Source organism: Cygnus olor, chromosome Z (assembly GCF_009769625.2).
Source record: "Cygnus olor isolate bCygOlo1 chromosome Z, bCygOlo1.pri.v2, whole genome shotgun sequence".
NCBI lineage: Eukaryota > Metazoa > Chordata > Aves > Anseriformes > Anatidae > Cygnus > Cygnus olor.
The window spans coordinates 29,982,214-29,995,567 of record NC_049198.1 but is presented as its reverse complement, the minus strand read 5'-3'; the positions used below and the strand labels follow the sequence as shown (position 1 = coordinate 29,995,567).

The following is a 13,354-nucleotide window of genomic DNA, read 5'->3' as shown; positions in this document are numbered from 1 at the left end:
TTAGTACTTTGCATAACATTGAAAGAAAAATAGATGCTTTACAGCTAATCACAGGAAAGGTTTAGTCAAACGTGTTCAAGCTCACTATGAGCCTGATTCAATAAACTGCAGTCTGCCCACAAACCTCAGAAGGTATTTATACTTGAAGGTAAACTAAGTAAGTTTGTGGGTGACACTGAATTGGGAGGAGCAGTGAACTCCCTCAAGGGCAAAGAGGCTTGCAGAGAGATCTTGACAAATCAGATGGCTGGGCAATCAATCACCAACCACGTGAAGTTCAACAACAGCCAGATTCTGCACCTGGGAAGGGGCAACCCTGGCTACACATACAGAGCAGGGGACAAGAGGCTGAAGAGCAGCCCCGCAGAAAGGGATCTGGGGTTCTGGTCAACGCTAAGATAAATATGAGTCAACAGTGTGCCCTGGCAGCCAAAAAAGCCAAATGGACCCTCAGGTTAGCACAATCAAGCACAGAATTGCTAGCCTGCTGAGGGAAGCGATTGTCCCCCTCCGCTCTGCTGGTATGGCCTCACCCTGAGAGCTGTGTGCAGATTTGGGTGCCACAATTATACGAAGGACATAAAACTATTAAAGAGCCTCCAAAGGAGGGCTACGGAGATGACAAAGAGTTTAGAGGGCAAGAAGTATGAGGAGTGGCTGAGGTCCCTTGGTTTGTTCAGCCCAGAGCAGAGCAGGCTGAGGGGAGGCCTCATGGCGGCCTGCACCTCCCTCACGAGGGGAGCAGAGGGGCAGGCGCTGAGCTCTGCTCTCTGAGGACAGTGACAGGACCCGAGGGAACGGCATGGAGCTGGGACAGGGGAGGGTCAGGCTGGGTGTGAGGGAAAGGTTCTGCACCCAGAGGGTGGTCAGGCACTGGGACAGGCTCCCCAGGGCACTGGTCATGGCACCGAGCCTGCCAGAGTTCCAGAAGAGTTTGGACAATGCTCTCAGACACATGGTCTGATTTTTGGTGATCCTGTGCAGAGCCATGATTTGGACTCAACGATCCTTGTGGATCCCTTCCAACTCAGGATATGCTACGATTCCATGATTTAAAAAAATATACATTTCAGATCAACCTCAACAAAAAGTAAACTATTGTCAGTCTCTGCTTTTTCAATTTTTTTTTTCAATGTTTTTCAACATTTTTAAGTAATTACTAAATACTTTTTTTTTTTTGACAGAACTTGAAGAAAATTATCAATTTTTTCCTTAACCTCCCATTTTCAGGAGTCTGTTTTTGGGGGGGGGAGGGGGGGGGGGAAAGCAGTTGTACAGCCAGCTCTGCAAGAGTCAGAAAGGAAACAGGCACTGAGAAAACAGGTCTTAATCTATACTAATAGCTCAAACAGCAGCTTTAATTATAACATAAATAAAAACTCCGTAAGTTTATCCAGTAACTTTTTCACAGATAAAGACAGATTCAATTCTGCATTTTCCTACATAATTTTTTTTAAAGCTTATTACCTTAATTTCTAAATAGATTCCATTTGACTCCCTGTATTTTGTGAAGCAAAAAGTTGCTTCAGGGAGGTTTAAGTTGGATATTAGGAGAAATTTCTTCACTGAAAGGGTTGTTTGGCATTGGAACAGGCCACCCAGGAAAGTGGCTGAGTCACCATCCCTGAAGGTCTTCAAGAAATGTGTAGATGTAGAACACAGTAGCATGGTTTCATGGTGGACTTGTCATTGCAAGGTTAGTGGTTGGACTTGATGATGTTGGAGGTTTCTTCCAACCTAAGTGATTCTATGATTCTATGTAAAGTACTGCAACAGTGCATATAGTCCAAATACAGACATATAGACAAATTACATGAATGACTTTCAGGTAATCAGAAACATAAAATAGTTTGTATATGCAACTGAGAGTGCAATTAGTTAATTCTTAGTCCAATTTTTGCATACTTACATTTGAATTGTTCCCATAATAATAGCAAGTATGCATGCAAATTGTGTAACTGATTTATGTACCTGCCTTATGAAAAGGAAACTTAAGATCCTATTTATCAGAAATTTCAAATCTGTTATTTCTGGTATTCATTCTCATTAACTGTTGAAACAAATGTACAGGTCACAGTGTCTTGTATTTGTAAAATGAGTTAGTTATACCCAATCTCATGATTAGGCATGTATTCATCAGACATCCAGCAGTCATCAGAAAAAAAAATCAATTAAGTTTAAAAATGTTATAAGTATTAAAGTATTTGATGAATTAAAAAAGCTTAAGGAACATGAGATCTGGTAAGTGACCTTATTCTACAGCTCTTAGAGTCATCTGAATTTCACTATAAATCTCTAAAAAGTTTGACAAACTTCATTTCAAGTTTGTATTTCTATGTCACAGTACTACCCCTAAAGCAATTATTTCCAAAATATAAAAAGTGACCTATTTTGAACACATAAATACTGAACTGAAAAATGACCTAATTAATTCTATAGACATTCATCCTCCGCACCAGGCTCAAAGCACGCAACAATGTCTTAAGAAAACTAATCTGGAGCAAGAAAATATATATTTTTTTTCTCATTTTTATTTGCAACCGGTATTTCAAGAGGTTTTAGCTTTTGATGAAAACAAAGGCATGAAATCTGTAGTCCAAGCTGAGTAGAGCATGTAGCAGTCTCTAGGAACAGTAATAGCCAGTCCAACCTGTCCAGTTCCCACAGACACTAACAGCAGGTCTCTCAGAAAAACCAAGTGAAGGGGTAGCTTATATTTATCCTTTTCCAGAATAACATCTCAGTCTTCAGCAATTCATAGCTCAAGGAATAATGAGGCAAAGAGGATATTTTTTGCATTTGAGTTGCTGATTTTTTTTTCCTCATGACTTAGAAACTTTGTAGGCCTTTAATATTCAAAAAAACCTTTTGACAAAGCCCTCCACAATCAATATATACTAAATGAAGCATCTCCAGTATGCTTTAAATATTTCACTTTCTAGTTTCATCTGACATCTCACAAGTATGTTGTAAACAATTGTTTATCTTTTCTATTTACTTTCAGACCATACATAGCTTATAGACGTCTACCATCAGATCATTGAGTCACTTCTTTTCTAGGCTCAAGACTCCTAGTCTCCTTGCAGAAAATCTATTTCATTAGTTCCAATCATCCCTACAACCTGTTTCTGGATCTTAACTAGTTTTAGCAATTTACTCAGTTAGTGGAAAAGGGTGCCAAAGCCACAAACAATATTCAACGTGCAAGTAAACCATGGATTCACACAATGGAGCATCAACATTTGCAAATTGAGGTGCAGTCCTCACAGAAGCCATAAGCAGCTTTTAAAAAGCCCCTAGAAGTTCAGAAAAATATTCATTGATAATGCAGCCTATAACATTGCTGGGGATACAAACAGCAGGTGGCAGCCCTGCTGTTTTCACTCCCAGCTATGATAATGATACTACAAGTGAGCTTCATCCTAAAAGTATTTTTTACGCAGTCCTGCCAGGTCTCTCACACTAAATGCAACTCCCAAAAAAGCTCCCTAACTGTATGGCAGATTACTAACCACCTTTACAGATCTCCTCCCAGAAGATACTCTTGTACATAAACATTCTGGATTTCAGAACTCCTTAAGATCAAATCATATGCTTTTGTTTTTTGGGGAACATGCTAGGTTAACAGTGATACTCTTTCACAAGCTGCCATCACGTGGCAAATCCTTTATTAGGTGAAGAACAAAGACAGGACAAAACAAAAAGTGTTAGTCTTTACAAACTGTGAAACAAAGACAGATTTTCCCCCCCATGACACTTACAAGACACCTGAAGCTACAGACTTTATCATGGGTGCATGTACTGGGTCTGGCTTGGATGGAGTTAACTCCCCCTGCAGCAGCCCATACAGTGCTGTGCTCTGCACCTGTAGCCAGAGCAGCCCTGATATCACTCTAGTGTTGTGTCTACTGCTGAGCAATACTGGCACCACACCAGGACTCCCTCTAACCCTCCCCCCCACCCCACCCCACCCCCTCACCCCTCAAGCCAGCAGGCTGGGGGTGGGCAAGAGGTAAGGAAGGAACATCACCAGGGCAGCTGACCTAAACCCACCAAAGGGATATTCCACACGATGTGGTGTCACACTCAGTAATAAAGGGTGGAAAAAGGAAGAACAGGGGAGGGGGGAGCTCTTGTTATGAAAACGTCTGTCCTCCCAAACAACGCCTATGTGTGTTGAGGCCCTGCTTCAAGGACGTGGTCAAGCATTGCTGGTTTGTGGGAAGCAGAGAGTAATTTCTTTCCTCTGCACTTCCACATGGCCTTTGCTTATTTTTGTTTTTCCTTTTCCCCTTTCCCTTTAGTTAAATTAATAATAATTTTCCCTTAATAATTATTTTTCCTTTAATTAAATTATCCTTATCTCAACCCGTGAGTTGTTTCTTTCCTTTTCTTCTTCCCCTCCTCTTCTGAGGAGGGGGAGTGAGAGAGCGGTTGTGGTGGAGTTCAGCTGCTTAGCAAGGTAAAACCACCACAGTGAAGGACTTTCTACTGTGACCTTCCCAGTGAGCATTTCACCCCTCATTAAAGATTTTGTAATTCGAAGAAGTCATGCAATTCCCCTACCCTTACATCCCATTCTAAGTTACTGGAGGCCCAATACCAAGCAGCCAGGGAAGGGTCACACACGTCCTTCTGCTGTTGTGACTGTAAGAACGCACACTAAAGCGAACTACATGACCAAGAGCACATGCATGGTATAGTCACTGGACACTTCCACGGTTTGCTACAACACAGCAGCAGAGAAACCACGTCCTCAGCTCTGGCAACCAAAAACCTCCTCGCTCCAAAACGATATACCTTTCCAGAGCAGAGGCAGATAGCCTAAAATGAACTGGCAGGCTGGTACATGGGAGCCATGTGGCTCTGATCTACAATATTCTAGCAGGTGTAAGCAGCAAGAAGAACGGATCAACACTGTGCCTATGTTGTACTTGTAGCACTACAATATCACTTTGTGATGCAAAAAGTTCAAGGAAGAACTTGTTAAACCATACATTTAACATTTGTACAGCAGCAACCTGTGAAGATTTGTATCTGAGTAAATCTAGATGAGACTTCCACAGGGAGAACAAGAGAACGCTGTGAGCTTCCCACTATCACCAACTTACACAAGGAATACCTACAACACTAAAGGTGACAACTGTGTTACAACAGTTCTTTTCCTCTACTCTCTTCTCTAACTTTCAATATTCTTACAAATCTCACTTTTGAAATATTTGCCATCATTTATTCAGATCAAATACTTCAAATAGTTCAATTTGGAATCAAACTGAAACATTAAGAAAATCCCTAATGCTTAGGGATAGAACTCTTCAAATCTTATTTCTATTCTTTCATTCATAGCTCAGTTTGCAGACTTCTAAACTTTATCCCAATTTTAATTTTAAATCAAAATTACCATCTTTTTTTCCGAAACAATTTACTGATCTCCAAAACCATAGGCTCATTTAAAATTTAAACCACTTATAAATTACCTTCTAAGCAAAGAACTAAACAGTGAAAGTGAAACAAAACCTGATCCACCAGGGTAATCGTTGCCATATAGCATCTATTAAAAACAGGCGTGTTTGCCAAGGTTCTCCTAAGAAAGGGTATCTGCTAACAACTAAAACTTCAATTAGACAAAAACCCAGCGGAAAATCATAGGTCTACTGAACTAAATCACAACAGCCTCAGTCAAGCAATTCTACATGCTAAATGCAGAAATGTCACAAAGGAACTAGAGCACATTTTGTTCATGAAACTCCTTTAAAAACAGCAACAGCCAGTGAAGTATATCCTGTCATGCCTGACAATCACAAAGTGAAACCAATTAAGACATTGAAGAACTTCTTGCAATATTCAGCCTTCACAAGAAGATGTGTTAATTCTAACTCTTAACATCTTAAACAAAAAAAGTTGGCAATTGTCCTAATCTACTGTTGTACAGTGTATTTTCTTAAAAAATATATATTTTCTTAAAATATACTGTATTTTATATTTTCCTAAATATACTGTACCCCAAGAATTAAAATTAAACAGAATTAAGGATAAAAAATATGAATGCTTGCCTAAGTCAGTAGTAGGATTACTCATGCAGACAACGAACTTACCCACTATGCCTAACGTCGCAATTTTAAACAAGTGAAAAAGTTGGAGCAAAATGCAATCTTACAACAGAATGAAATACAGTATATGAGAAGAAACCTAAAGTCTGTCCTAACAATTTATACATCAAAACTACAGTAAGCATTCATAAAACACCCTGGACTTCGTTTCAACAACTTCCTATGAAAACCTTCATTGTGATTTGATTACACAACAACTATCTTTCCTCAAGTACAAAACACTACATTTCTTCAAAATACCTTGATTATTAGTCAGTCTCTGAATCCAAATGAAAGCCAAGAAAAGAATTCAAAATATCACTCATTTGTTTTGAAATACGAAATAGTGAGATATCAAGTTGCCTTGAAAGTTGTTTTCACTAGATATGAATTAAAATCTTAGAATATTAGTTACAGCAAAATGTGTTATACTTAAGCTCCGTGTAGACTGAAAATGTGTTTGAAAAGGCAGTAGCTTTCAGGATGAGGGATGTGGGGGGAGACTAGGACCTTCATAAAGCTAATCTAAACAAAACCATATGCCTCATTCAGCATTATACTGAAGAAACACTAGCAAAAGACACCTACAGAAAAAAGCAGAAGTTTCTAAGTAATTTAACTGCAGTACTTAGTCCAATCAAGCGCCATTCAAAGTGAGAAAGTCATAAATGTACTAAATCCCCTTGTTTTTAAATAGTTAGGTGGGAAGTCACAGATTTTCTTTTTCCTGCATAATTACTGGACTAGCCCGTAACAGCTTAGGGAGATTATTATAATTAGTACTTGACAATGTAATTTTCTGAACTGAATGCATTACTGTGGTAACTGTACATTTAGATTTGGTGTAAAATCATTTGCCTTGTCTAAAAAAAAAAAAAGATTAAAAAAAATTACAAAATTCTGTACTCGGTCACCAAAAATTGAGGCTTATAAATTACAAGACCTGACTTTTTTTTTCCTATTCTGCCACACTCATCACAAAAATTCAGAGATCAAATCAAAGGGGTTTTTTGTTTGCTTGTTGGTCTTTTTTTTTTTTTTTAAGTAGACACCAAATAAATGTTATTCCCTTACACACATTGGCTCTAATTCTGATCCAGCTGCTATTCAGTCACATCTACTTATCCGGATAAGACATATTGTTTCCTGCATTGGTCCCAAGAAAGGAAATTCCTCTTACGCACACCCATACCCTCACTTCAGTAAAAGGTAACCATCTAACAACCTACTAACAACCAAGAAATCAGCACCATCCCAAAGCTGAGAGTAAGATGAGCATGACTGGCAGTAGTTCAGTAGCAGTAGTTCAGTTCAGTCTCACTGAAAGTAGTGAAAAGCAAATCGTGCTGGTGTTTCCACAGCCTCGTGTTTGGAAGGTAATTCTGTGAGGTGTGGCAGTACTCCCAGCTGGTTACTGCAGTTCAAGGCAGAATCGGGGTAAGGCCCAAGATGTATTTTACATCTATGTATGATGACCACAGTCATCAACACGTTCTCAGTTCATTAAAAATGTAATGAAGAAAACACTGTAGGGTGACAAAAATTATCCTGCATTGGGCTGCTGTTAATTTTTTCTTATGGGAACTGTTTTAGCTTAAAAACTTCTACTTTAGTAACCACCAGGAAACTTCTGTTGCCGCTGTCACTAGTGTCTTGGAAGCGGGGAAAAATGGTGTAAATCTACAGTTCAACAATACCGAAAATACACGCTGTTCACTCCCCGAGGCAGCTGAAGATTTTTAAACAACAAAGGCACCAATTTTCCCCTTAATTTCAGAAACAAAGGCACGAGGCCGGCTTTCCGCACCGAGACACGCAACTACCCTGGGAGAAGCAACTCTCTGCGCGCACTTCCCACCCGGGGCTCCCAGTCGGAGGCAGCGGGGAGGGAGGGAGCAGGCAGGCTCGGGGGAGACACGAACCGCGGTGCCGGGACGCTGCGAGCTGGCGGCGAGCAGGTGCTGCTGAACGCGTGCCTCGCTCCCTCCGGGGACGGCTCCGACGTCGCTCGGCTGCCGAGCACCCCAACTGCGCGGAGAGATGAATGAACCGCAGCCACCCCGCGGAGCCGCGGGCGGCCTCTCCCCTCCCCGCCCGCCCCGAGCCCCCCGGCACCGCACCGCCAGCCCCGCTCCTCCTCCCTCCGCCGCCCGCCGCCACCTGCCCACCCCCGCCTGCCCGGCCCGCTCCGCTCCGCCGCGGCCCGCTCCCGGCCCCCAGCCCCCCTGAGCCGACCGCGGGCCCCGCCCCGGGGCCGCCACCCGCCCCTCAGCCCCCCAGCACCTGTCTGGGACGGCGGTGGTACCGGCGCGGTGCGGGTCCCGCTGCCGCCGGACGGACGCACCGGCGCTACCCCGCCCCCCCGGCTGCTCCGCTCCTCCCCTCCCCGCCCGGGACTTCTCGTTCCGTGCGCGGATGACAGCTGCGCCGTGCGCATGCGCGCGGCCCTCGTACGCCCTGAGGGGGGGGTGAAAAAGCGGAGGCCCAGAGGGGGGGGAGCACGTGACGGAGGCCGGCGTCTACGTCACGCGGGGCCCGCCTGGGTCACGTGGTTCCCCCCTGCCCCCCCACCCCCACCCCACCCCCTCCCCTCCCCGCCGTCTGTCCTGTTGCCGGTTCAAAGTGTCCCTCACAGTGTTACCAAAGAATATAAATACCTCTGAAGGAGAACGCTGGCCTTTTTCAAAAGTTACGCAGTCGTGCGTGGTCACTAGATCAGTGTCCTACCTTTATTAAAGCAGCACAGTACTTTCGCAGAATCATTAAGTTTGGAAAAGCCCTCCAAGATTATCTGATCCAACCATAACCCCATCACCACTGTTACCCACTAAACTATGTCCCTAATCACCACGTCCAACCTTTCCTTAAGCACCCCAAGGGACGGTGACTCCATCACCTCTCTGGGCGACCCCTCCCAATGCCTAACCACTCTTTCTAAGGTGAAATTTTTCCCATTTCCAACTTGAAATGAGAAATTTCCAACTCACCAATCACCTTCTTTATTTTAATGGGTTCATCTTAAAGTACCTTTGAGTTTGCTGACGTTCTAGGGCATGAGGAATATTTTTTATCTTACTGAGATTTAAGCAATCTTTTCTGCACTTTCTTCCTGCCTTTCATGTTTTGGGCTGTGCATTAGGTTAGTGTTGGCTACTAACAAAAACACTACTTATGTGACCACGAACACTGACAAATGAAGGATGAATCTCTTAAATTCCCGTCTGTTATAAATGAAGATACAACTCAATCTGAATTTAGTAATATTTATAAAAGGCAAGTAAACAGCCCCGAGAGCACCTGGAGCCTACATTCTACTAACACGCACGCAGAACAGCCGAACTTTCTAAATATATAGAACATTACTTTTACATATTCATAAGAAACCGGAGTACGCCTATACATATGTATGAACTATCCCCCCTCCGTATTATAATTATCTCGTCCAGACCGCAGGGGCGGCTTCGACCAGCTCCCTCTTCTTCTGCGCATGCTCTGCCCTCCACAAGGTTCCCGAAAGTAACAAAATGTGATTGACACTGACTTGTGCGAGGCCGTCTTTTCCCGTGTTTCGTTAACCCTTGAAACCACACTAATAATATGATTATCATATAACGTTAAACAACAAATTTTAACAGTTTACTCAGTGTTTTTCATTGTTCTATATCAGTGACTGCTACTTCTTTATTGATGACATAACTTCATTATACGTGTTACATCCCATATTGAGGACAGGCTCCCTTCTTGTACTATTCGCCCCACAGCAGTCCTTTTACACTAACTCTTCATTGGTCAAACAACTTAGCCCGGCAACCAGCAAACCCCCAGCAACTTCCATGCCTTAACGGAGGGAGAACAAGCAACCCGAGACGGCAAGGCGTCTCCTGAATCACCCTTCTTTGTTCCCTCTAAACTCCTTACATTCCTGATGGCCTCATCGTTAAGAGTCTGATGTTATCACCAACCATGGGGCTTGTCGACCCCCATGGCCACACTACCACATCTCCCCCTTCTTTATTAACATCAACCATCTTCTTGACACGAATTATTACTCCATATATCACACTTCCTTTTGTTTTAAGTTGTAAGCTCAATATCTAGGCAGCGCAAGCTTCTGAAATCATACTATAGGCTTCTCTAGCCCTTTGGACTTAGTACAGAGACCTGAATTTCTGGGTCAGCCATCTCATATATGAGTGTAAGAGTTACTTATGCTACCAAAAAGATGTTCCAGGAAATCAAACCACAAAAGTGGCCTTTCTGCTGTATGATAGTGTGAACAGTACATTCTTCCACCCCGTCTAGCTGATGCTGGAAGCCACTTCTGCTTGAGTAGTCATTTTCTACTCAAGGAAGTTACAAGCTTGTCTTCCACGACTTCTCTGGGACCCATTCTCATGGGGACTTTTATTTTTCTTCTTAATGTAATCCGAAATTCCTGTGTTGTTTCTCTTGGCCTATCACTGTGCATTTCCAAGGAGAGCATAGCTCTGCCTTTTCTGTGCTCTCTCTCTAGGCAAAGGTGGACTGCTGTCCACCTGCCAACATCATTCCGAAAACTTGTCCTCTTCAAGCTGAATGCACCAAGCCTCCTCAGTCTCTCCTCACATGTCATATTCTCCAGCTCTGAATGATCTTGTGGCCTTCCTCAGGACTCGTTCAAATATGCCAATGTCTTGCACCTTCTGGGGAGCCCAGAACTGGCACAGCACAGTATTCCACACAACTAGTTCAGAATACACCATTTTTGTTCCTAAATGTAGGTTACTTCTACACTGTGCAGGAACAATACCAGGAAACCTTTTCAGAATTGTAAGCAATGTGTTTGCTTAAAATGTCAGTAGCACCGCTATCTAAAGACACGGCCGGTTTTGACGCAGAGAAGTTCTCTGGTATAATTCCACTGCAACACTACCTAAAAGACATGCGATGGCAGCAAACACCAGGAAGTAAAGTGCTTCAAGCCCAAGGCAGAGGAGCTGATTTTGCCATGCTCCTGATACTGTCTAGAGACTGCAGGTTGCTGCCACTGCTATTACCCTACACTGAGCTGTAAGTACATTAACATGAAAGTTGGCTGTTTGGGTGTAATCCTGGCTGAAACTTTCTGCAGACTGTATGCTTAATTAATACTGTGCAATTCAATAGCGTAATATGTGCTGTGTTGGCTACAGAGGGAACAAAAAAGTTTTCCTGAACAACGTATCTTTTGTCAATATTCTATCTTTGTCCTAGCGCTGAGGCGTGTCCTACCGCACTGGCTGGCTGTCATTCTGAAAAGAACTGACTGTCAGATGGGTGAAAATGCAGTGCCGTAATTATTAGCCAGGCACTTCCTTCTACCTGCCCCTTTTTCTGATGCGATGCCTACCCTCGCATGGGCCTTGGAGGCCCTAAGTCCAAGGGCTAACCCAACATGTCGTGGACATTCCCTCGCTCCTGCCATCTTACAGGGATGTGGGCAGCCACCGGAACATGGGCCCCTTCTCCTGGGACATGGGCTCCTATGGGGCAACCCACAGTCATGGGTTCACGCTTCCCTCCCCCCTTCTCCTGGAGCATCAGCCTCCCCAAACCCATGGACAGCAGCACTCACTCGCCACGCTGCCTTTCCTGTCACCGGTCCACGGGATGCACGCTCTAGATGAAGTTAGCCGGGGAACGCAAGGAGGCTCTTCTTTTCCTGCGCTGGTCTTGCGCCTGCTTCCTTGGCTGTGGGTGCCCGAGCTCTTGCAGGCGGAGCTGGTGGAGGCGTTTCAGGCACCTCACCGTGAAGGCAACATTGGCCTCCATCCGGCAGAGCAAGTTATAGTCACTTAGAGCATCCTTTCCCCAGTGGTCTGTCCCCACGGAAACTGAGGCCAACCGGCCTGTTCCCTGGAAGCAACAAGTGAAGAGGGCATGGATGAGGGCTTGCAGGGTGAAGAATTGTCCTGCTGAGCTCGGCTTCCCCTGGCGCGTCCAGCCTTGCAGGACTGCCCCTGGCAGCAAGTGGGGCTCACAACACTGCTGGCAGGCCCCAGGCCACGCCTGGGGCTTCCAGCAGCTGTCAGCCCTGCGGCTGGACAAGTCCCTGGGGAAGAGGCAGAGGGCATCTTGGGGCCTGCTAAGGCTTCTTTATACATGCTGGGTTTTGTTCTTCCTGGCAAGCATTCATGGCCAAGGTCCTTGTGGTTCCCTGCTCCCTGCAGGCTGGCCCTTTCCTGCACGCTGTGTCTCTGTCACTCACCTGTCTGCGGAGTCTCTTTGCTTTTCTCCAGAGGCCTTTGGCAAGCTGCGCCACACAGAGGAGACAGATGGCTTCCCAGTTTCTGCAAAGCATCCAGACACTCCCGCCCTGGGCAAGGTATTGCCAGAAGTAGCCCAGGGGGTAGGGCAGGTCGGAGGTCTGGTGCTCTGTGCTGAGGGGCTGTTGTTTCGGGCCCTCATCAGGGACCACCATGCTTTGCCTGAGCCGGATCCAACTGGCTCAGGGGCGACCTCATCACTCTCCGTAGGTACCTTAAAGGAGGCTTTCATGAGGTGGGGATTGGTCTATTCTCCCACGTGCCTGGCGATAGGATGAGGGGGAACGGGCTAAAGTTGCACCAGGGGAGGTTTAGGTTGGATATTAGGAAGAACTTCTTTACTGAAAGGGTTGCTAGGCATTGGAATGGGCTGCTCAGGGAAGTGGTAGAGTCACCATCCCTGGAGGTCTTTAAAAGGTGTTTAGATGTAGAGCTTAGTGATATGGTTTAGTGGAGGACTTGTTAGTGTTAGGTCAGAGGTTGGACTAGATGATCTTGGAGGTCTCTTCCAACCTAGATGATTCTGTGATTCTGTGATTCTGTAAAGTGCAGGACCTGGCACTTGGCCATGTTGAACCTCATCCCGTTGGCCTCTGCCATTGATCCAAACTTTGCAAGTCCCTATTCAGGGCCTTCAAATGTAAACCGTTGTGATGTAGGAGTGTAGTTAGTCTGGAATTACTCCCAGAGGGACATGACCCATGGCGTCCTCTGCACTCACCAGCCACTGGCACCTCCCACGGCCATGGGCACCCCCAGGAAACCTCACTGGGACATGGGCACCCTGACAGGATGTGGTCTCTCCTCTTGGGGACACAGGGACCTGTGGGACAGCTCACAGCTTTCCTCTCCCAGCTCAACTCCCTCATTCCTCTTCAGATGTGTTCTCTAAAACCTGCATGCAGCAGGCCTCGCTTGCCCCACTGCCTCCCATGTGGCTGCTGCCCCAAGCCCCTTGGTACGGAAAGGACACAGGTTCCT

At 44.9% G+C, this 13,354-nt stretch overlaps 1 protein-coding gene across 11 annotated transcripts in view; it reads right to left on the bottom strand.

Annotated features, from left to right (window-relative positions):
- The window catches only part of KDM4C (lysine demethylase 4C), a 293,255-nt gene extending 280,717 nt beyond the window's left edge, over positions 1-12,538 (bottom strand). For 5 of the 11 annotated variants that reach the window (XM_040541826.1, XM_040541829.1, XM_040541830.1 and 2 more), the window contains exons 1-2: positions 8,373-8,472; positions 8,012-8,117 (exon numbers count right to left, since the gene is read on the bottom strand). The gene's annotated coding sequence lies outside the window, so the exon portion shown is untranslated. Of the gene's footprint in view, positions 1-7,912; positions 8,118-8,372; positions 8,523-11,682; positions 11,964-12,315 lie in introns of those variants that run through there. The other 6 variants (XM_040541823.1, XM_040541820.1, XM_040541825.1 and 3 more) reach the window with 6 other exon arrangements.
- Between the last annotated feature and the right edge of the window lie 816 nt (positions 12,539-13,354).